The sequence below is a fragment of the Ictidomys tridecemlineatus genome, chromosome X, assembly GCF_052094955.1.
Source record: "Ictidomys tridecemlineatus isolate mIctTri1 chromosome X, mIctTri1.hap1, whole genome shotgun sequence".
Classification (NCBI taxonomy): Eukaryota; Metazoa; Chordata; class Mammalia; order Rodentia; family Sciuridae; genus Ictidomys; species Ictidomys tridecemlineatus.
Genome location: NC_135493.1, coordinates 94,312,913 through 94,336,963, shown reverse-complemented (window position 1 = coordinate 94,336,963; position 24,051 = coordinate 94,312,913). Strand labels below are relative to the sequence as shown.

The 24,051-nt window shown below is 53.9% G+C and overlaps 1 long non-coding RNA gene across 2 annotated transcripts; it reads left to right on the top strand.

Moving 5' to 3' along the window:
* Positions 1-16,115: 16,115 nt before the first annotated feature.
* Positions 16,116-18,981, top strand: LOC120886219 (uncharacterized). Of its 2 annotated transcripts, none has more exons than XR_013431888.1 (3): positions 16,116-16,244; positions 16,636-16,972; positions 17,187-18,981. It is a non-coding gene; the product is annotated as an uncharacterized LOC120886219 (long non-coding RNA). The 2 variants fall into 2 exon arrangements; XR_013431887.1 differs by lacking the exon at positions 16,116-16,244 and adding an exon at positions 16,418-16,492.
* The last annotated feature ends 5,070 nt before the right edge of the window (positions 18,982-24,051 follow it).

Genomic DNA, 24,051 nt, shown 5'->3' with positions numbered 1-24,051 from the left:
AAAGGGACTCTAGGGGCACAAGGTCAGAGCTGCTCACTTCTCAACCCTCTGAGGGAGTATGTATCCAGAGCTGGATTCCCGCAGGCCCTGGGTTTGATTTGCAAAAGGAGAGCCTGGTTTTCCCCCCACACTCGTAGGCTGCCTGGCAGGTGGGGAAGTCAGCTTCTCCTAGATGTCCCGTATTCAGAGGCCACTAGGGTCAATAGAAGGGCTTTGTAGGAGGCAACGGGAGCAGAAGTTATTGAAGACCGCTTGCCGGGCGGGCGCAGTGGTGCACACCTGTAATCCCAGCCACTCAGGAGGCTGAAGCAGGAGGATCACAAGTTCAAAGCCAGCCTCAGCAACTTATGGAGGCCCCAAGCAATTCAGTAAGAGCCTGTCTCAAAATTTAAAATTTATATGAGTTGGTGGTTTAGCTCAGTGGTTAGCACCCCTGGGTTCAATCCCCACTACAAAAAAAAAAAAAAAAAGACTTCTTAGCCAAAAGCTTATTCTTTTTTTTTTTATTTATAGTGGGGATTGAACCCAGGGGCACTTAACTACTGAGTCACATCCTCGGTCCTTTTTATATTTTATTTTCAGACAGGGTCTCACTAAGTTGTTTAGGGCCTTGTTCAATTGCTGAGTCTGGCTTTGAACTTTCAGTTCTCCTGCTTCAGTCTCCCAAGCCACTGGGATAACAGGCGTGTGACACCTTGCCGGGCTCCATAAGCTTTCTGATACCAGAGTGAGATGTCTGGCAAAGGAGTGAGCCTTCTGTCACTGGAGGTATTGAAGCAGAACTCAGATAAACATCTGTCAGCAAAATTGTAAAAGGAATTGGAACTCTAGATTAGGCAAATTTATAGAGACATAAAGTATACTACATCAGAGCTTGGTGGTGCACACCTGTAATCCCAGTGATTGGGGAGGCTGAGGTAGGAGGATCGAAGTTTGAGACTAGCCTCAGCGATTTACCAAGGCGCTAAGCAACTTAGCAAGACTCTGTCTCAAAAAAGAAAAAAAAAAAGAGCTGGGGATATGGCTCAGTGGTTAAGAGCCCCTGGGTTCAATCCTCAGTGCCAAATAATAATAATAATAATGTAATAAAAAGGAATTGGAACCCCCATCCATTGCCAGTGTGGATGTAAAATGGCCCAATTGCTGTGGAAAAGTCTGGGAAATCGCCATATGACCCAACAATTTGACTCCTAGTTATAGACCCCAGGGAATTGAAAATATGCATGCACAGAAAACTTCTATGCAAATATCCCTGCAATACTATTCACCATCACCAAAGAGTAGAAACAACAAAAATGTCCACCAACAGGTGAACGGACGAACCAAATGTGGTACATCCATGCAATGGAATATTATTTGGCTGTGAAGTGTCGACATGGGTTCCAACACAGATGAGCCTTGGAAACTGTACGCTGAGTGAAAGAAGCCGGACACGAACATTATACACTGTATGATTCCACTTATGAAATGCACAAATAAGCAAACCTACAGAAACCAAAGGTATATTACTGGTTGCCCAGGTTTGGGATTAGGGAAAATGAGGAGTGACTGGTAATGGGTATCTTTTCCGGTAATAAAAAGTGATGATGGAAAGCCTAGGTTGGTGGGACGCGCCTGCAATCCTAGCTGCTAGGGAGGCTGAGACAGGAGGATTGCCAATTGGAAGCCACTCTCAGACACTTAACAGGATCATGTCTCAAAAAATTTTTTAAAAATTTTTAAAGGGCTGGGGATGTGATTCAGTGGTAGAGCACTTTCCTAGCATGTGTAAGGCCCTGGGTTCCATCCTTAGCACCACAAAAAAAAAAAATGTATTTTTTTGTTATTTTAATTTTTTTGTACCAGGGATTGAACTCAGGGGCACTCAACCCCTGAACCAGGGCCCCACCCCACCCCTTTATTTTCTATTTTGAGACAGGGTCTTTCTAAAGTTGCTTGGAGCCTCACTAAGTTGCTGAGGCTGGCCTCGAACCTGTGATCCTCCTACCTCAGCCTCTCAAGCCACTGGGATTACAGACATGAACCACCACACCTGGCTTTATCTTATACTTTAAAGAATGGTGATGGATTCATAACTCTGAATGTACTGAAAATCGCGGTCTGTGAATTATATCTCAGTAAATCTGGATTTGTTGTTGTTGTTGTTGTTTTAAAAAAGGAATAGGTGTTTCCCACTGAGAAACTGGAGCTGGGGCCAGATCACCTCTTTCCATTCCAGACGGGGCTGGGGGTGGTGGGGGGGGTTGTCAGTAGCTGCCAGATGCGCTCCCCTGCCATGGTGCCTGCTAGTGGCAATCCAAAGCTTTGGGCAGCCCCAAGAACACACCCCCGCATCCAACTGTCAGCCTGGCCCTCGGGGTTGGTTTGTTTTTCCAAGGCATAAACGTATTTTATGGAGAAATAAATGCACGATAATAAAGAGGGGGAGGGGAGAGTTTCCACAGGCCCACATTTTATCCAAAGGGGCCATGATTTGGCATCCCTGGCTGGAATATGAAATTATTACACAAGAATTGACTCTCGGTGTCTCCGATGCTCCCTGGGATGATTGCTTCTATAACTTATGGAGACAGCTGAGCGTTTGTATTCAAGTGATCACATAAATTAATATCCATATGTGGAAATGGTGTGCTGGGAGCCGGCCTGGTTGCAGAATGCATTCCTTGTAATGATCCTCACACCTGAAGAAAAATGCCCGGCCAGGGCTCTGCGTGCAGGTCTCTTGGAGGATCAGGAGGCTTGCGAGGCAAATCAGACCCGCCAAACATCACCCCTTCAAGTGGCTGAGAACTGCGTGCTACCTTCAGCCATGACGTCATCAGAGGGAGAAAATAATTGGGGTCTTTTCCTTCCTTCCTTCCTTCCTTCCTTCCTTCCTTCCTTCCTTCCTTCCTTCCTTCCTTCCTTCCTTCCTTCTTTTTTTTTTTCTTTTGCAGTACTAGGGATGCAACCCAGAGCCTTCTGTGCACCAGGCAAGTGCTCTACCATAGAGCTACACCCCCAGCCCTCATTTTTTTTTTGCAGGGGGAACCAGGGATTGAACTGAGAGGCACTTAACCACTGAGCCCCATCCCCAGCCCTATTTTGTATTTTATTTAGAGACAGGGTCTCACTGAGTTGCTTAGGGCCTCCCTTTGGCTGAGGCTGGCTTTGAACTCGCTATCCTCCTGCCTCAGCCTCCTGAACTGGTGGGATTACAGGCATGCACCAACATGCCCAGCTCCCCAGCCCTCTTAATTTAAAAAAAATACAAAAAAAAAGCATCCTTGCCAAAAGTTTTTATTTTGCTATGTGATAGGAGACAAAATTATTCTCTTCTCCTTAGGAGATCACCAACACCCTGCCACCGTTCATGGCGGTGGCAGGGCACCAGTAAGAACTGCTGATTGCTGGCTTCGATGCCGCACACCTCTAATCCCAGTGGCTCAGGAGGCTGAGGCAGGAGAATCGCAAGTTCAAAGCCAGCCTCAGCAACTTAGCAAGGCCCTAAGCAACTGAGTGAGACCCTGTCTCTAAATCAAATACAAAATAGGGCTGGGGATGGGGCTCAGTGGTTGAGTGCTCCTGAGTTCAATTCCTGGTACAAAAAAAGAAAAAAAACTGCTGATGGCCTTCGTGGGGGCAGGGGATGAGATGTGGACTTAGAAAACCCACGTCCCGTACTCAGATCAGGTAGGTAAGGCCACAGGGCACAGCCAGGCAAAGCTGCTGGGACCCAGAGAGTCCCAGGGACAGGAACCAAGAAATGTTTGCTGAATGAAAACACAAAAGAAAAGGATCTAGAGTTATATGAAGCAATTTCCACCTCCCTCCTTCCCCAACTCCCTCCGTCACTTAGTAGACACTTTTGTGCTCTCTGTGTGTGTCAACAGTGTCCTAGAGAAACCTGGCCAGGCGTGGTGGCGCATCCAACTCTCTGGAGGCTGAGACAGGAGGATCTCGAGTTTAAGGTAGAGTGCGTGCTGGTGGAGTATTTGCTAGCACGTGTGTAGCCCTGCGGTTGATATCCAGGACCAAAAACTTCTAGCTTCACATGAAGGGGAGTCAGATAGCAGAGCACTCTCACCAGTTGCACTCAATTCATTCTCGGGTTTTTCTTTCTTTCTTTCTTTCCTTTTTTTTTGGGGGGGGGGTACCAGTGATTGAACTCAGGGGCACTTAATCACTGAGCTATATTCCTGCCCTTTTGTGTACTTTATTTAGGTATAGGGTGTCCCTGAGTTGCTTAGGGCCCTGCTAAGTTGCTGAGGCTGGCTTTGAACTCTCGATCCTCCTGCCTCGGTGGTTTCCTGAACCAGTGGAATTATAGGCATGCACCACCTCATCCAGCAATTAGGACAGTAAACTCTGCGGAAGCTACCAAAGTCTCTTCCAAAGTTTCAATGGTATGAACTACACTGTTTAACAAGCGACTCTGCAGGGGGGAGGATGGGGGGGTGGGACAAAAACAAAAGCCTGTTTGTAGCGTTGGCCAATTTCTATGGTGTAAACACTCTCGGTGGCCCGGCACTGCGGTGGAATCCCAGCAACTCAGGAGGCTGAGGCAGGAGGATCTCGAGTTCAAAGCCAACCCAGCAACAGTGAGGTGCTAAGCAACTCAGTGAGACCCTGTTTCTAAATAAAATACAAAATAGGGCTGGGGATGTGGCTCAGTGGTCAAGTGCCCCTCAGTTCAATCCTGGTACAAAAAAAAAAAAAAAAACTTCTGCTAGGCTGGATTTCAAGCTACCAGCTTCATGGCACCAGTACCAACTGCATATTTGGGAGGAGATGGGTGGAATCAGATGTCCTTGGTTCACAGGCACCAGGAGCCCAGGCAGCCACCTTCAGAAATCAGCCTTGGAACAAATACCTTGGGAAGTACAAAGGGCATCATGGGAAGGGCTACATGGGCTGTCACAGGTTGACTACCTCTTTGCCTGGGACCATGCTGGCTCTGACAGGTAGTCACATGCCCGCTGCCTTGATCGTCCCTAGAATCTGTTCCAAGGAGAAGGAGAGACGGAACCCTTCAAACTTCCAGCAAAGTCTCCCATTTCCCCCAATTTCGAGAATATTCCTGGCTTCTCTCTCCTTGCTTTCAAAGGACCCAAACAGTAGCCACCAGGGAGAATAGACTCCACACTCTAGAAACTTAATTGTGATTTCGTTGAAAAGCCCAGACCTTCACAGTCCAATATTTCTTAATAAGAAAGTGGGAATCAAAATTCTTCCCGCTAAGAATGAACAGTGGAATGAGAGACGGAGAAATCACTGAGGTGGAAAAATTGATTTGCAATATCCACAGCAATGTCCTTAACAGCACCTGGATGAGCCCCGTGCTTCTGCCAGAGACTGGATGTTTCTAGAACAGCGTGCACTTTTACTCTGAGCAGTTTGCATGCAAGCCATGAAAGCTACGTGGCAGCTTGTGATACCAGCTTGTGATATCCCCAGCTCCTTCTCACTGAGGACCTGGTGACACAATTACTGGGCCCTTCTTCCCTCTGGATGGCATTCTGTGTCACAAGCAGATGGGTCTTGGTGGCTGAACCCTTAATTCATTTTTTCTTTTTTGGTACTGGGGATTGAACCACATCCTCAGATCTTTTAGTTTTTAAGTTTTACTTACTGACTTGATACCAGGGGATTGAACCCAGAGGTGCTTAACCATTGAGCCACACCCCCACCCTCTTTTACTTTTTATTTTGAGATAGGGTCTCACTAAATTGCTTATGGCCTTGCTAAATTGCTGAGGCTGGTCTTGAACTTGTGATCCTCTGACTTCAACCTCCTGACCTGGGATTACAGGTGTGCACCACGTTGCCCAGCTTAATTTTTTACTTTGAGACACGGTCTTGTTAGGTTGCTGAGAGTCTCACTAAGTTGCTGAGGCTGGCCTTAAACTTGCAGTCCTCCTGCCTCAGCTTCCCCAGTGGCCAGGATTACGCCATACCAAGGTTGCACCGTTGATCTTTGCTTACACATCGCATGCCGTGTGGTAGACACATGGTTTTTCCCAGCAAATATTCACTCCACCTCCCCACTCCAGCCCTTCCACGGAAGGAGTACACTTCCCAGCACCATGGATGTAGGGTTCAGACTTGTAATGCTTTGATTAGTGGAACAGAAATCATGTGCTACATAATGATGTCACAGCCAGTGTGGACAGCATATATGACAGTGGTCTCATGAGAGTAGAATGGAGAGGAAAACTTGCAACTGCCTAGCAACATGGTGCTGTCATGGTGCAATACACTACTTGTGTTTGTGGTGATGCTGGTGAATACGAACCTACTACACTGCCAATCATAAGACTGTAGCACAAGATGGGTGCAGGGGCACATGCCTGTAATGTGCTGCAGTCTGGCTGGGCACAAATCAAGAGCCACTCAAGCAGGAACAAACTTTATTTCCGAACTCCCCTGAACGCCACCCACACGGCCCTTCCAGGAACACACCACACACCAACCGGAACTCCCTCCACCGGAACTTCACCAACCAACTCCAACTCTCCAGGAATCCACTCTCCAGGAATCTCCGCTAGAACTCCAAAGTAGCAGGCACCCGAGGCAGCAGGAGCTGCCCCACTGCCAGACAGCAGGGGCCTATATACAATTAATACACAGCCTGCTTCAATCCAGCATCATCCAGTCACAGCAATTATACACAACTTAACTTAATTATCATCATCTTAATGGCTCGCCTCTCAACCATTACTTCTGGCAAAATGCCAGGGGCCATTCCGACTCGGCTGTGGCTCTCAACAGTAATCCATGGGCTTGGGAGGCTTTGGACGCATGCGCCTGCTTCATCTGTCCTGGCCTCCTACCCTGCCGCCATCCATCAGGAGGAGAACATGGCCCAGGTAGCTGTGGGACCCTGGAATGAGAGATGGGTGGAGCTAACCTGAATCCAGCCACAGCCTGAAGTAGGGGCGCTCCAAGCATCCCTGGTGAGGATGTGGGGGTGGTTTGTTCTGCTGCGTGGTAGCCATAGTTATTACACACACTCGCCTTATGCTTCTACAGAATAATTGGCTTCTCACCAATATAGTGTCAGAGACCCTCATGTAAATCAACTCCCAAGTAACTACACTAGTACTTGAAGCATGGATTCGTACCACTGGCCACCCATTGCACACACACATGCTTACCTGAATTAGCAATGACATTTGGTCTATTCTTTGTAAAAAGAAATCAGTGGCTAAGGACCTACATAAATAGATTAACATTTAAAAACTCAAGTGAGGCAGGCATGGTGACACACACTTGTAATCCCCTGCAACTCTGGAGGCTGAGGAGGGAGGATTGCAATTTGGAGGCTAGCCTCAGCCATTTATTGAGGCCCTAGGCAATTTTGCAAGACCCTATCTTTTAAAAAATAATAATAAAGTGAAATAAAAAGGGCTGGGGATGTGGCTCAGTGATTGAACACCCCTGGGTTCAATCCCAAACAAAAGAAGAAGAGAGAGAAAGCCCAGGTGAAAGATACAGGTTTAAGGGGCAAGGTGCAGAGCAGACCGTTAGAGGGACAGTAAACTGAGCCGGCTCACAGGGGCTTTCAACATCAAAAGACTCGATTCTATTCTGGGGACAGAAGCACCATGAGCGATCCAGGGTAAGGTGCGAAATCTTAAAGGTGGAACAGACTTGGAAGTTAGACCACATAGCAGTCTGAGATGATAAACCTCAACACAAGGTTAGAGACGACAGAAAAATACAGGAAGCTACACTTAAAAAATCAGAATAGTTATTTTTTAAAAAAAATCTCCTAAACTGGGTGTAGTGATACACACCTATAATTCTAGTGGCAGGGGAGGCTGAGGAAGGAGGATCACAAGTTCGAGGCCAGCCTCAGCAACTTAGTAATTAAAAGGGTTGGGGATGTAGCTGTCATAAAGCACTTGCCTAGCATGTGTGAGGCCCTGGGTTCAATACCCAGTATTGTGGTGGAGAGGAATGTGGTAAGTAACAGAAATCCCGATAAATAATGTCTTGGACAAGTCAGAGGTTCTTTTTGACATGTAATGACAAGTCCAGAGGAACCAATAGAATCCAGTGCTTGTACATCAGCTCAAGTTATCAAGCACCCGTCTCCTATCTTCCCCCTCTATCATTCACAGCATGTGATTTTCCTTCTTATGGTCCCAAGATGGCTGCTGCATCTCCAGGCATAGCACCCTTATTCCAAGCAGGAAGAAGGATTCAGGGTTTTGCCTTATTTGGGAAGGGAAACTCTTCCCAAAGATTTCTGCTTACCTCTCATTGAGCAGCACTGAGTCACATGGCCACCACTATCTCTAAAGGAACCTGGGAACTTGAGAATTTCACTATCTATTCTCTAAGATAAACACAGAGAAGTCAGACCGGGAATTTGAATAGGTTTGAGTGAGACTAACTAGAGTATTTGCTTGATCCCAGTGTCTCTTATCTCCTGATCCAGGGCTCCCAGTAGTTTACATGTGACAAGGCTGGCTGCAGGCCGGGAGAGAGGAGAAGGGACCACACATTTACCTAGGACAAAGCCAGAGAAAATGACCACCTCTTTCTTAGATTTTTTTTTTTTGTTGTTGTACTGGGGAGTGAACCCAGGGGCACTTAACCACTGAGCCTCATCCCCAGCCCTTTTTTGTATTTTTTATTTAGAGACAGGGTCTCTGGCTAAGTTACTTAGTGCCTCACCATTGCTGAGGCTGGCCTTGAACCCATGATCCTCCTGCCTCAGCCTCCCAAGTCCCTGGGATTACAGGCATATTCTATAGCGCCTGGCTCTTTCTTAGATACTGATAAGACATCAGGAAAGACTTGAGGCACAACAAACTCCTCAAAAGAAGGAAGACAAAGAGTTAATAATACATGGTAGACAACAGGGAAGGAAGCAGCGTCATTCATGCCCCAACAAACTAACAGTGACCAGCACTTGCTTGCTACTTTGTGCTAAGCACCGTCTTGAGCCCCAGCCCCAGGAAGTGTCCATAAAGCAGAATAGAAAAAATCACATTAAGGCAATGAATAGGAATCAAGAAAATGTCCTTGGAAAGGGGCAAGAAAACAAAACAGAAAAGCAAAGAGGAGAAGTTCATCTTGGGAGGAAGCTAAGGGGCGGGCGTGAGAGCAAAGCGTGAAGTCCTGAACAGACTCCATCACAAATAAAAGCCAGCCTTCTCCCCTGGCACGGGATGGCCCGCCCAGCCCAGTCAGCTCACTTCTGGGCGGGTCCTTTGGAAAGAAAAAAGAAAACTGAAGGGACAGCAAAGCTCCTTGGTCACGCACTATGGTGGAGGAAGAGAGCCCGGTTTCCATCCTGGTTCCCAACCTCCTGGATTTAACTTCTGCAAATTTCTCTGGGCATGGTGACCTCTATATTCCCCTGAGGAGGCAAATAAAACATGACTCTGTCACCTGCAAGGGACAGAAAACCCAGGCCAAAGTGATAAAAGCAAAGAAACGAAATGTATTGGCACATATCCAGGGACAGGGTCTGGCTTCAGGTTCAACAGGATCCAGGAACTAAAGCAACTAGTCACCTGGCTCTGCTCTGTCTTTGTTGCTGTCATTCTCAGGCTGCCAATCATCCCAGAAATAGAGCCTATCTTTTTAGCAATCTCAGTAGAAAGGGTGATTCTCTTTTCCACTAGAAAAAGCAAGTTCGGGGATTTTTCTGGGACTTCTGAACCAAACATTGCCAGCGTCAGGTGAAGGAGCAGGTGCAGGATAGTCCATTCATCCCACTTTGGCATCCAGAAGAGGAAATCTGTCCCTTCTTCTCAATGCACAGGGACTGAAGGTCAAAGAGCAGTGGTTCCAAAGGGCCGGGTCTGCATGTAGAACAGGGATCAAATGTTGGACAAGCAAAGCCAGAACTGTCACAGTGTTTCTAAGGAGCTGCCAAAAGAGCCAGAAATACCCAGCCCCCCCCCCAACCCCATCCATCAAAAGCTGCCTTTTGCAAGCACCCAGCTGCACCCAATCTTGGAGATTAGAACCCTAGCTCCTGCCAGCCCTTGTCAAAGACAAGGTCAGAATGTCTGAGCTGAGGTCCTTGCAATGTTCCCTTCTTCAACTCAGCAAGGCGCAGGGAGGGAGGAGGCCTGTCTGAGCGTTCAGGGCTCACTCAGAGCAGACACCAGGCAGGAGCCTACTGTCCCTTCCACCTGCAGCCTCCTTGGGAATGGTTTACAAAGGACTAAATAGAGCCCTGGACAATGTCACCAGGAATGCAAAGAGGGTCCGGCCAGCCTACTATGAGAGTTCAGTGATGAATTTCTTCATCGGTGAGGGATGGGGGAATAATTCCTCTTGGACTGAAGCTGAACTAAGGGCTAGAATGGCCAGGACCCCTCCAGCCTGGATCAGGGATAGTCCCCCTGGCATCTTCTCAGCCTGCCACCGGGACCTCACCCCACAAAGAGCACCGCTTCTGGCTGACTCCCCAAGGAGGCCAAGGTGTGCCCTTCACGTTGTCACCACAAGGGAAAATACAGTCCCTCCCCTGGCTTCTCTTTGATCTTTCCCTTGCTGGCTACCAGCCAGCAGTACCATTTCTCAGAAACTTGGGGACACACTTAGGAAGTTGATCTGAGCAACGTTTCCCACGTCAGAGAGGCAAGTTGGGGGGAGATGGGTTGTACCGCTCTCCATTAGAGAGGCCTTTCTGTTTGTCTCTCTCTTGTGTTTTTCTTTTCCTTGTCTTGTTTTTTCACAGGTCTCCAGCACGAACACCAAAATGCCTCAGACCCTAAGGAATTTGAAAGGATTATCGTGATGGCTTAAGCAGGAGTTTCGAGTGGGAAGCTAGGAAAAGCCAAGGAAGCTTCTAAAGTTATAACCCTTCCAAGATTGGCCAGATAAGTGTGGGGCCCGAACAAACAGACGAACCAGGGCGGCATTGCTCTCCTTAACTCTTTCAAAGCCTGGAGAACACACACCGAAGGCCTGCGAATGTCCCTTTGGACCCCGGGTCTATAATTTACCAAGACAAGCCTTCATGCCTTAAATAAAAGTTCATGAACCCGTTCTTTTCTTCATTTGCTTTTAGTTCTCCTCCTGGGTCCTCCAAGGAGATACAGCTTGGTCCTTGGCCAGCGATCTCCTTCAATCAGGCACAAAGCAGTCCCCAAGGGAGGAAAGTTGGGGTTCTCCCAGGATTAGGGGGGCTTTCAGAGTATCCAAGCCAGCAGCCAGTGCTGGGGATTAGAACCCTAGCTCCTCCCAGCCCTTGTCAAACACAAGGCCGGACTGTGTGAGGTGAAGGCCCTTGCCCAGGGTCGCCCAGCCTTGCCTATCCCTTCTCTGCTGCTGCAGGGCCAGAGGCTATCCAAAAAGCCTCATATCTGGCGGCCACAAGAAGCATCCAACCCCCTGGCAGCAGAACCAGATGGAAGGCTTAGGCCGGTGGCCATTCTGGTCTGATCACCCAAGAGGGCATCCCATGATGCCCCCAGGGTCTGAGGAAGCCTCAAGGCATTTACATCGCCAGGGGCTTCCACTGGACAAAAAGCTGCAGGATTCAGGCCACGACCTCTCTCCAGATATCACCTCCAGACAGGACTGGGGGGTGGGGTGGCTGCTGGCTGGTGCTTTCAATTTCCCCCTTTCAATTTGCAAAAGAAAAAGAGATTCTACAGAGTGCTGGCCTGGGTCTGGCTGTATCAGGGGACAGGTTTTATTTATGTGACTGAAGGCAGACCCAACACTACAGCTTTGTGCAAATGAAGGGAAATGGGGAAGAAGTGACATTTGGTTGTTTTTTTTTTAAAGATAGGTGCCTTTGAATTCTACAATGCAGGAGGGCACCAGGACAGGAATGGTAGTGAATTTTCCAGGAACTGACAACCCCTGTGGGCCTTGCCAATCCTGGACCCAATCCTGATGCCAGGAAAGGACAAGGGGGGAGGGGGGTATTCATCTGTCCCTCCCTGAGCTTCAAAGCCAGCCCTCCTGGGCCGGCCGCAGACCGCACTCACCCCAGGCCTCCTTCCACCGGCAAGGGCTGCGAGGGGCCTCTGCCTGGAACCCCCACAGCCCACCCCACCCCCAAGCCATTTCCAGTCCTCTGGGCGAGGGGGGGTCAATGTCGTTCAAGTAATTTCTCTGCGAACACAAGATGGCAGCCTTAAATAAATGCAACCCTGCGCAGCTTTTAATCTTACACATCATTAAATTCCTAATTTACACATTATGTTTTCGTGGGCCAACCCATAACTCATTAGTGTTGAACTCACGAGGTAGAAAGACCAACGCACGACGGGCGCCGGGCGCCGTCACCTGCCTGGGTTAGCAGTGCCCGCCGCGGGGGCAGGAAGGCCGGCGGAGAAGGGCGCCGGGGCGCCAGACGGGCAGAGGCCGGGGCGCAGGCGAGCCCCAGGTGCCAGGCCCGGTGTCGCACGAGGCGCCTGCAGCGCTTGTGCGGGGAAAGTGCCCAGGCCGGTTCGCTCCTCCGCTCTTGGGCCTCGCGGGCGCGCGCGCACACACACACACACACTCCCCGCACACGCACACCCGGGTGGCCGCGCGGGGCTCGGAGTCGCGCAGGCCTCCTTGGCAGACATCTTCCTGTGGGAGGATTTCAAACGAGCCGTGAAAGCCAGAAACTACACGGGTTACAAACTCTGGAATCCCTGGCAGGTCCCGGGCCTCCCCCCACCTCGGCCTGGTCCCCTCCACTCGGCCGGGGGCCAGGAGCCCACCAAGGGCAAAGCGCACACGCCCAGGCCACTGGGCGATCTGGGGCTCAGACACTGCTCCCCAAGTCTAGTCTCCCTTATAGCCCCAGGACCTGCGCAGCCGACCCATAGGGGTCCAGGGCCAACCCAAGCGCGCAGGCTTGGGGGCCCTTCCAGGCCGGAGGTGGAGCGGAAGGTCAGGATGGCCATCAGACACTCCAGGCTGGCCGTCAAGGCCCCCCAACGCCCCTCTTCAGGGGAGGGAGAGGCGGGGTCACCTGGGCGCAGCTGACAGCCTCAGGCCCCAGCCTAGGTGCACCCTAAATTAGAAGGAGGTGCACGTCTGTAATCCCAGTGGCTCAGGAGGCTGAGGCAGAAGGATCGCAAGTTCAATGCCAGCCTCAGCAACTTAGCGAGGCCCTAAGCAACTCAGTGAGACCCTGTCTCTAAATCAAATATAAAGGGGGGTGGCTGGGGATGGGGCTCAGTGGTTAACTGCCCCAGGGTTCAATCCCGGTACCGAAAAAAGAAATAAAGAAAAAAAGATGTGGGAGGCTGCAGCCTTAATGGCCCTGGGGCTAAGGGAACTGGCCCGCGCGCAGGAGGAAGGAACCAGAGCGGAGCGCCAAGGACAGCTGTCCACGCAGCGAGGGCCACGGGGGCCTCGCCTTGCGCCGCGCCTGGTGGCTGGGCCCACGAGGTGCACGGCGCCTTCTCCGCCAAAAGCCAGCTCCGCGCCGCCGGCGGAGTGGGAGGGAGGAGGCTGGGCGAGCGCCCCGCCCTCGCCGCCCGCGGTCACAGGGGCAATTACACTCCTCGCTGCAGACGGTTACCAGCTCGCCCGCGCATCCCTCTCCAGCTCCCCTCCCCTCCTCCGCCGAACTGCTAGCTCCATCTTAGCGAGGGCGCGGGGAAGCGCAGCCGAGGCCAACTGCCTCTAGGGACCTCCCGAGGCTCCTCGCTCGGTGTGCAGCCCCCGGGACCGCCGGGGCCGGCCCACCGCCCCCTGAAGCACATCCCACGAGCACCACGGTCTTGGAAGTGACTTTCCAAGTCGCGAAAGGGCGGCAGGACCCTTCTCTGCGCGCTGCAAGACCCCAGCAGCCACGCTGCGCCCTGCAACCCTGCCCCCAGCCAACGCAGCTGCCTTCGCAGCCCCTGCCCCAGAAGAGCTGTTTTCTGGGTCTCTCCCGCGACCCCCTGGCGTGCTTTCCTGTTCCCAACTGGACGCCTAGACCTCTTGCCTGAAACCTTTACTCTGCCAGGCGGCTTCTGCTGCTAGTAAACAGTCCCCCTCCCTCCCCCTATGGTTTATACTATTCCGGAAGGTGTCTTAGAAACTGTGAATGAAAACTCGGGCTTTGGATTAAGGGCTTCAATTTCGACTAGTTGCATGATTTGTAGCAAGTTTCTTAACCTCAGTTTCTTTATCTGCAAAATGGGAGAAATTATGCCCACCGAAGTGTGGCTGCTCGGTTTAAGGAGATGTATGTATGAATATGTGACATGCTTGGCACAATGTCCTCATGGTTGGCAGCATTATTACCACGTGGCCAGAACTGTGGTGACATTAAAAAGAGAGATTTTTTTTTCACCCTACCAGGAGTATGCCCTGCAGACTTCTGGGACCTATCTCACAAAACCAGGGGATCTCAAGCAACAGGATAGACCTTATGGGAGGACAGAAAAGTCGAGGGACAGCCAGCCCAGCCAATCATTCAGCCTCCTGCTTTTGCAAATGAATAGGGCTCTGTCTAGGCTTCCGGCCATTCCAAGGCCAGCTCTGAAACTCCTAAGGTTTAAACCGGGTGTGGTGTAAAGGTAAAAGTAGCCTGAAAGCAGCCCCTCTTAACGGGTGAGGACCTCTCTTTGGAGGAAGGAAAGGGAACAGGGTTAGGAAATGGAGTTGCAGGGCTCTGTGGTCAAATGCTTGCCTAGCATGCCCAAGGCCCTGGGTTCCACCATCAGTGCAGAAAGAAAGGATTTTCTCTGGGAAGAGGGACCCCGGATAGGAAACATTCAAGGCCTCTGGCAGACCACTGACAAAAAGTAATTGGACTCAAAAGAAGCCTCCCCAGAAATTGGGCCACCGTGGGAGCTGTGCGAGACAGACTTCCCATCTGGGAAGGGCTGCCTACGGGTAATTGGGTTTGCTCGAGTTGCCTCTATAATTAATAAGTGATTTGACTTGGAGATTGGAAATAGTCATTGAAAGAAAGCCGGCGGGCGTAGGGGTATGAAACCTGGGAGCCCCCCTTCCAAATTCAATGACCAGGAGGAGGACAGTTTAAAGAACACGAGGAAAGTGATAATATTGGCATCTAACCTTCCAGTGTTTGAGTAATTCGTTGCTTAGCTACTTTGGATAGGCCATTATTTTGCAAACTGGAAACATTTGCAAGCGGTGATATTTTGCTCCTGCCTGACGCAGGGGCTGCAAACCTACCCCAGCTCTGCTGAACTCTTCGAAATATATATGCATAAATTGTTCCTAATGAGACCATCTGTTTTTTATGGCCCCTCTGGAAGCAGGAGGAACCCGAAGACTGCTCTGTCTTGCAGAAATCTGCGGCCAGGCAGGCCTGGGAAATAAATAGGGGAGATTAGAACAGTGTGCGCTGATTTAACAATACGCGGGCAGCGGTTTGGTGGTGGAGACGTGTGTTGCTTGGCTTCCCAGGGGTGCGGGTCATTTAGGGTGATTCCGGGCTACTTGGGGCATGGTGTCTGCCGTGGATGGGCCTCCTAAGAGGCCCCAGGGCTGTGCTGGGGTTTCAAAGCACACAGGAACCTCGGTATTTCCATATTTGGAGCATCACCAGAACCACGCAAAACCCTAAGCTTGCCTCCTGCCCCAGGGGCCCTGGACATGTCCCCAGCTGTGGGTGGCCTCAGGCATCGCCCACTAGCCAGAGACCCCCCAGCTATGGAGGTGAAAGGAGCCGGCCTGAGTCTCAGAGGCTAACACCAGGCCTCATTCCACTCCACGACAGGATCAGAGCCCAGCGTTCACCAGGGCCTGGTCCCAAAGGCTGAGCTTTCAATGCTTGGCGCGTCTGGCAGGCCCAGGAGCCGGGCCTGAGCCCGCACCGAGGGTGGCAGGACAAACACTTTTTACATTACCGGGGGGGGGGGGGGGGGGGGGGGGGGGGGGGGGGCTGTTAATTGGGGCAGTGCAAAAGATGCCCCGCCTGCCCCTCATCGGCGGGGGAGGGGGCGTCAGGAGTGGCCAGTGGGGTCTGCTTAATAATAGAGGGGCTGCCCTGGGGAGCCTCGGATATCGGTAACCCCCATGATTAATTCATAACTCTCCACTGCGCCTGGCACCGTCTCGGGTCTTTAATCGGTTCTGAATGTCAGCGAGGCTTCCCCGACAGCCTGAGCGCTGCCTTTTGAATGTGTTGAAAGTCGCTGCGCGCACACCAGGAGACAAAGTTGCCATCTGCTCCGGGGACCACGGCAACTGGGCGCTGGGAGGGGCCTTCCTCCTGCGGCTCCTGCTGCCCAGAGCGGCCTCCTCTTCCAGGCCTGCCCTAAAGCCAACACTGTCCCCCGCAACACCTCGCCACCTCCCGTCCTGGACTCAGGGGCATGCATGGTAGAAACTCCAGCTGCGAAGTAGAGCGTGGTAGCAGGGCGCGCAGGGACTCTGCGGTCACCCAGACCGAGGCCTATGCTAATGAGATTATAAACTCGGGTTGTTTGTGTGCGCGGACGCGGGGGTGGGGGGGGGGCAGATAAAGTGCGGGGACGGGAATGACTTCGAGGGGGGAGGGGGAAGCCCCGGGAGAACAAAGCTCCTGGCCTTCGGCCTCCGAAGAGTCGCAGAAGTGACCGCCACTGCCAGTACACAGGAGGAAGCGGGGGTGATGGACGGGGGGTGGGGGGGGCAGGCCTTTAGAGAAAGCCGAGGGGGCACGGGGGTGGGAAAGGCTCAACCTGCAGCTAAACATTTGGCCTTCGGGGTGTTTTTTCTTTTTTTTTTTAAGGAGCTGGATCCCCGGAAGTTGGGGTGGGGTACATCGCGCCCCGTAATGGCAGGCAGGTTCTACTCTGCTTCCCGGAGGAGCCCCGTCCTTTCTCCCCTCCCCCGTCCCGGCCTGCAGAACGGGCGTTAAGCGGCCTCTCCGATCGTGACCCGGAGGAGGACGGAGCGGCAGGGGGCGGCCGGGGGTCTCCCAGCCTCCGGCCTGCGCTTCCGCACTCCCGGGCTCGGAGCGTCGCCTCCCTCGGCAGCGCCTCGCCACTAGACTGTAATTCCACACTCCCGCGAGCGCTGGGGCTGCGGGAGGGAGTTGGAACTGCATCCGATGAGCACGCCGGGAGGTGAGATCGGGTAGGAAATAGCCCAAACTTTTGAGTTCTGTGCTGGCCCACCCCCACCCCTCACCCCCCTCACCCCCCCACACCCTCCACACCCCCCCACACATCATTTACCCTCCCCCTTCCCAGCCGCCACCTCCCCCACCCTCTGGATTCCGCAGGGTTTGCAGCCAGTCCTGTCATATGGTTTTGTTTCTGAGCTGCTGCTTTTTTTCAGACACGAAAATTGGACACGTGGAGAATTAGCCCGGCTGGAGAAGCGCGGGATGCTGACTGAACAATGGTTTCCAGCACCGAAGCTGGAGGGGGCACCTTCCCCACCCAAGCCCCAAGGGCGGCTGCCTCGGTACACTCTGGGCATACCCCCTACTCGCCCCGTCCCTGAGCCCGGGAAGGGAGCAGCGCGGGTCGTGCTTTGGGGAGTCCTTTCCCCCAAAACAAACCCCGGGTGGGCCTGGGCACTGAGGTCACTGTGGCTTGGGTCTGCGGGGACTTCCAAGTAAAGAGCTTGCAATTTTTCCTAGAGAAGGTTCTGTCTCAAAGACACCACCCCAAATGTTAATGTTTGAAAACCCAGCCAAGCTCCAGGCACCCCGTTCTTCAGCAATTGCACCCTTCTTAGGCTGGACTTTCTCAGCTGCTTGGAGGCCCCCCTCATCTGATGAGGGTCCCTAGGTGGCAGCTCCTCTTGCGAGTAGCTTCCTTTAGCCACAATCTTCTTGCACTGAAACCCCAACCTTCCCCCACCAGGACGTGCTCAGCCCCCTCCTCCCCCCCAGCAGGCACCCGCAGCAGCCCCTGGTTCCCCAGGCAGTTCTCTTGCTCAGAACGGCCTGTGTGTGTGTGCGCGCGCGCGCGCGCGCACACACACACACACACACACACACACACACACACACAGCCACAGAAGCTCCCTTGCCTCTCTCGGAGCCGGTTTCCTTTTACTGGCTCCCTTGGAGCTGCTGGGGCTGTGGCAAAGCCTGCAGCTCCCTGTGCAGCTGTGGGTCTCCCTGCAGCGCTGTGGGCTGTGAATCTGCCTTCCCTCCCTTCCTGCAAAGGTCAGGCTGCCTCCTCTCCAGTGGCCACACTTCAGTTCCGGCCTGCAGAGCTTGCACACTGCAGCCTGAATGTGGGAATGGAGTGAGCGTGCATGCAAGGGGGAGTCACCCCCTAGCCCCAGGGGCAGGGACCAAGGAGTGTGGGATTCAGGGAGGGAAACACTGCAAACCCCAAGACAGTTCAGTACTTGCAGGCAAAAACTCAAGAGGAGACAAAACCAGGAAATGCTGTTGGACCTTGAGTGCAAAAGCGGAGGCCTTTCTCCCTCAGGGGTCTACCCTAGGAGCAGGCCAAGAGGTAGGCCTGGGACCTTTGTGGCATTATGTCCCATGCAGTTTCTGGAGCCCTTGCAATTTGGGCAAGGCTGCAGTTCATTTCAAGCAGGGGTCAGAAGCAAGCTAACAACTCAGGCGTGGAATTCATCAGCCACTTGATATCAAGTCAGCTGCAGCCCCATCAAAGAGGGACCCCCAGAGAGATCTTTGTGCCACCCCAGCCCCAGAGACTACCGGGCAGAAAGTTGTGGAGAGAAATGGGAGGAAACGCCATTAAACTTGCTTCCTCTAAAGAGCCGATAGCCCCAGTCTTCTCTGAACTGTACCTAAAAAGTCAGGAGAGAGAACTCGTTAACTTTTGTTTGGTTTAACATTGCCAGCTTCAAGTCAACCGTAGGCCCCCCGAAGGTTTTGTAAAATATTTAATCTAGCTGAGACAATTTCCTGCAGTCCCTAACCGGACCACCCCACTTACTGAGCCGCTGCCAAAAAGCCAGCTTGACTGCAGGCTGGTAACCAGAGGCCTTCCAGCAGTCTGGCTGCCCTGTGACCTCCACCGGAGGAGCCACAAGACCTTGCACAGAACCCAGAGAGATCCAGACCTGGGAAAGCCTGGAGGTGCAAAGGAGTGGGGGAAGCAGCCCAGGAAGTGGAATTAAAGACCCTTTTCACACTAAACTGATTGTTGTCCCTGTGACCTTCTGGGGCCCTCACCCTCTGAACTTTGTAAAATACTCTTGGATGGTGTCTCACCTCCCTCCGGGTGTGGAAGAATGGGCCCTATGAGAGGGTTGGCCACTACAGGAGGGTTGGCCCTCTGTGTGTCCCCCAGCGCCCTCCTGTACGGTCCCATTCAATGTTTTCCTGGACGTAATCTTACTAGAGAATACGGGCGGGAGTGGAATCCTTCGACTCCGCTGGCCTCAACCCTTTCCAAACGTGAGGCTCACGGGGAGAACGCTCTGCCCAGTTTCCATTCCCGCCTCCAGAAGAACGAGCCGAAAACATGTGTACTGTAAATAAAGCCTGTCTAAATACAGCACTCGGGTAAAGGCTGCCGAGAAAACACTCGGCATCGCTCTGCTCAGAGAGTGAGTCAGCTTCCCAGCCCCAGCCCCCCGGGGAACAATGGGGACCTTCTGTCGACCCCGGACGAACCCCAGGCCCGTTTAGGTGGCAGGGGCGCGGGCACCCTGGGACCTTCGGCCCCGAGGTTTGGGGGGGAGGGCTCTCCCGGTGGCAGAAATAGGGGTCCACCCCCAGGATCTGCAGGCCTGGGATCCCTCTGCCCACAGCTGCAGCCCAGGGGTGGAGGGTTAAACAAACACCGGGCAGAGAAGCCAGCCTGCGGGGCTGCGGCCGGGGCTGCGCGGAGAAGGGAGGGGACCCGGTGCGTGCCTCGGAGCCTCCCGACGGGAGGACGCCCCCTCTCTACTCCAGGCTCCCACTCTCGCCCACCCGCTGGGACGCCTCTCCTCCGCAGCCTCTAAAGTCTCAGCGGAAAGTAGCATAGCAGCTGCCAGAGTCGCCTAACTCCTTCGACTGTCCCCATAGGCCCAGCCACGTGAACTAGCCCTCCACACCCACACACGCAAGTGTGCTGGAGACATCAGGAAGCCTGGCCTCCAGCTGGCACTGTGGGCACCCATACTGAGAGACTTGGCGCCTCTCTGGCAGAGGGCACAGAGGTGGGACTGGTGGTGGCCTCCAGCACTACGTCTTCTGTCGTGACCTCTGGGTTTCCTTGGGGAAACTGCACTCCCCGGCAAGTGGGGCCATGTGGAGACCTGAGGTTCAGCGCCGACTGGTGTGATGGCCTCTGCTCTGGTGTGGGCCGGCGGTTTCCCCGCGCCCGATGACCTTGAGGGTCAGGGATCCACCCGACAGGCCCGCGGTTTCCGGAGCCGCACAGCCAGCCCTTCCTCTCAGCCTCGCCCGCTCAGGCCTCCCCCAGCCGCCGAGCCTCGCCGCGCTAGCCCAGCTGGCTCCCTGCCCGGAAAGGGGGCGCAGGGGGCGCAAGCACCCAGGGCTTCACCCACGCCCTGAGCATATGCGCCCGGCCAAGAGCCGGGGCCGCCATAGGCAGCCTGAAATTGCCAAATCGTCGCAGGGCAGGGTTGGGGCTGAGGCCTTGGGAACCGGGTTTGAGCTGAAGAGGAGGAAAACAAGTGAAACGGGAGGGGCGGGCTGGGGTGTCGGCTCGTAAATCACCCGGCCCCACCCTCGGGCCTCAGCGCAGAGGCGCCCAGGCCCCGCGGGGGAGAGGAGGGTCACTCGGCCACTCCTGGCCGACCTCTGAGCTCCCCCGAAGCCGCCGCCCCACCCTGGGCTCACGCCGCGCTCGGACCAGATCCGGGCCCAGATCGTAAACCGCCCGCCGGATTCGGCGGGAAGCCGCCCTTGGACGCAGCGCGCATCCGCCCAAGGGGAAGTTTATTTATAGCTTGTAAACGTAAAGGAAACCAGACCGCGCTAGCTCGCCGAGCCTGAGCCCCGAGCTCCCCACCTGCCCACCAGGAGGGCGCAGCAGGGCGGGGGGACTGGCTGTGCTCCCCAGGTCGCTGGGCACCCAGGGGAGGCCAGGGTGCGGAGATGTTGGCAAGCCTTCATTTCCTCCCGATGTGCCCGTGCGGTGCCGTGAACGGCAGAGAGGGTGGAGGCCAGGGCTCGGGCACCGCGTGGTTAAGGTGGGGGGACCCAGTTGGCCCACTTGGCACGCACCCGCGGGCAGGCCAGGCGGCGTGGCGCGGGGTTCCGCACATCCCGCTCCAGGCCGGGGGAAGTCCTGGAGTGCCAGAGAGCTGGGGAGGGGGCGCTTCGGGAGCCTCTCCTTGGAAAGCGGGATGCTTTCTCCGTTTCTCCTGCGCACGTGTCCTCCTCAGAGCAGGCAAGGGCTGCGTGCCTGGGGCTGCGATCCGCGGGTGACTACGGCTGAGATCGCGCCCTTTCCACTCCCCACCCCCGCCGTCGCCGCCTCTCCCAGGGAGCTCCAGGCTCCGGGGTGCGCTCGGGGCAGGCCCGAGGAGCCAGAGAAACGGAAAAGTGCCAGGGAGGAGATGAGGAAGAGAAGACCTTCAGAAAACGCAACCCCGAATAGCAGCAGCCGAGCTGGAAAGAGACGCCCGCACCCCCCCCCCCGCAACCCTCGGCACGGGCGGCCCCTCCCAGTCCCAGCGGAGCGCACCCACCCCGGCCTGGGTCGGGGCGAATTCCTGTGTGTGGTGTGTGTGTGTGTGTGTGTGCGCGCGCGCGCGCGCACCCGGCCGCCGGGAGGGCAGTTGCGAAACGGGCTGTTGGCTGCAGCGCGGCATAATGGAGGTGGCTGGAACAATGCGCGCTTTGTGCGCGCGGGGAGTTGTTTTCCACCCGCCTCGCCCCCCTCGCTTGGGCCGTATGGCACTTTAATCCCCGCCACGGCTCGGCACAAATGCACTTGTGTCCTGCGGGTCACCGGGGGCCGCGCGACCGGAGCCGCCCCTAGCCCTCCCCGGGGGACCCCACCGCCGGCCGCTCCATCTTCCTTCCTGCGCACCCCCCACCACCACCTCTATTCCCGGCGTGGGCCGGTGAGCCGGCTTGGAAGCTTCCGGACCCGCCGGCCACTTTTATTTTCCGTGAAGGCGGCCCCTCCCCCTCCGCTCGCGCGCGCACACACACTCACACACACACACACAGCGGACCGCAGGCCCCACACTCGCCGCCCGCCCTCGCCTCGCCTCGGTCCGCCCGCCCCCGCCCCGCGCTCCGGACTCCTGCGAACAATAGTAAATGTCAACAGATTCCGCGCGGCGAGTGTCTGACTCGGCCGAGATAAGGGTGCGCGGTTGGCCCTGCGCTCCGCGACGCCGCGGGGGGAGCCCACCCTGACCCCAGCTGGAAAGAACCGGCTGTGATGAAACCCAGGCCGGGGAGTGGAGGGCAGGAGGGGAGAGCCCCAGCCCGTGCCCGGGGGGAGCCTCGTGGGGACACCAGGCCTTGCCCCGCCCCCACCCCGCTTAACCCGGTGCTGATGGGAGGCCGGTGGGCACCGGGAAAGAGACCGGGTAGATGGGTAGACGTGGCGCTTGGGCCTGCTTTCAGCTCACGTCTCCTCCGATCCCCAGCGGAGGCCGGAAAAATGCTGATCCGGGGGAGGACTCCAGCAGTTTTCGACCTACTGGGAGCCGGCACCCGAAAGACGCGAAGGACTCGAGGGCTCGTCTCTGGAAACTCATTAAAATATTTTTTGAAGCGCGCACACGCTCGCGGGTCCTTCCCCTCGGTTGTCCGCAACCCACCACCCAACCGAATTAAAATTCGCAAATTGATTCCCACGCGTTCGTATTAATGGGTTGTTCCTCTTAAATTGTTACCAACTTTGCTAATGGATTATTATTTAAATGATTTCTTTTTCATAAAGTACGTGTTGTTTTATAGATGCGTATTTACTTAAAGAAATCAACTGCATCTATTAACATATTAAAGAGAGAATAAAGCATCGAGGCCGGTGTAATGCACTGTTCAGCCTTACTTTGGGTGCTGCGAAGATAGGAAAATCTTATTTGTTTAATAATAAGTCACTCATGAATATGCAAATGACATCGGTGCAGTACCTCACTTCTGTCACTATTAATGAGTTGCAAATTAATGTGACAACAAAAGGAAAATCTATTTAGTGGAGGAACTCCGGTTCCTACCTGGGGAGATCACAAGCAGAGCTGGAACTTGGGTCTCAGGAAAGGAGAGGGCTGCGGCTGGACACCTCTCCATCCAGCCTTTTCCCGGAGCCACCACTATTGTCTGGACTCCAGGCCTTGCTTTGTCAGAAGCCCCTTAAAATTCCTGCTCCAGGCCAGAGGAAGAAAGGCTGCTCCCGGGTAATTAGGGCCAAGTGTGATTAATGGAAATCAGCCCACAGTTTGAAGTAAAGCAATTGGTGAAGCACATTTTTGGGGGGTCTCCTCCCTCCCCTGGTTTAAAGATTCCCCAAAGCCTTTTTGGCCTCTGTTGCTCTGGACAAGGTTTAGGACTGGAAATATCGAGTTAGGCCTCACAGGCCTGATCACAGGAATTAAGACAGCACCCTATGCACTCGCGTTTTACGAGGTGACTTTGCTGATGGGAGATTTAAGAGCAGATCAGCTCATTTTCCTGCCAACCTGCTTCCCAGAGGTTACGGACTGAAGTCTGGTTGTCTTCCATGTGAGCATTCTCTCTTTTCTGGCCCACACAGCTGAGCCTCTTTTTATTTCATTGGTGGATGCTGAAGAGAGTGTTTTTAATTCAGTTAAGTTTGGAAACATCACTGAGAAAAAATAAATAAGATGCCCAGGGCCACGGGACTCATAATCCAGGAGCCTGGGTAGGATTTCAAGAAGCTGTTTGACCAGGGAATCTTCAGGGAAGATGCAAATCTTCTGTATCTCACCTGGTTAATGGTTACATGGTTTTATACATATATGAAAGTTCATCAGAGCTGTACTCTACTATGGCTAAGGCATACCTTGTTTGGGTTAGCTGTAACTGCATAAAGCTACCCCAAAACTTAGTAGCGTAAAACAACAAGGAGAATGTATTTTGCTGAAGAACCTATACAGTCTGGGGCAGGGCTGGGGAGGGGCAACTCACCTGGGTTCTGTGCTGTGTCACAAACAGGGTTGGCAAGTCAGTACTGTTTCCCCTCCATGTGGGCCTCTCCACGGGGTGGCTTGGGCTTCCTCCTAGCATGTTGGCTGCAAGCCAAGTGGTAGCATCCCGAGAGAGGAAACG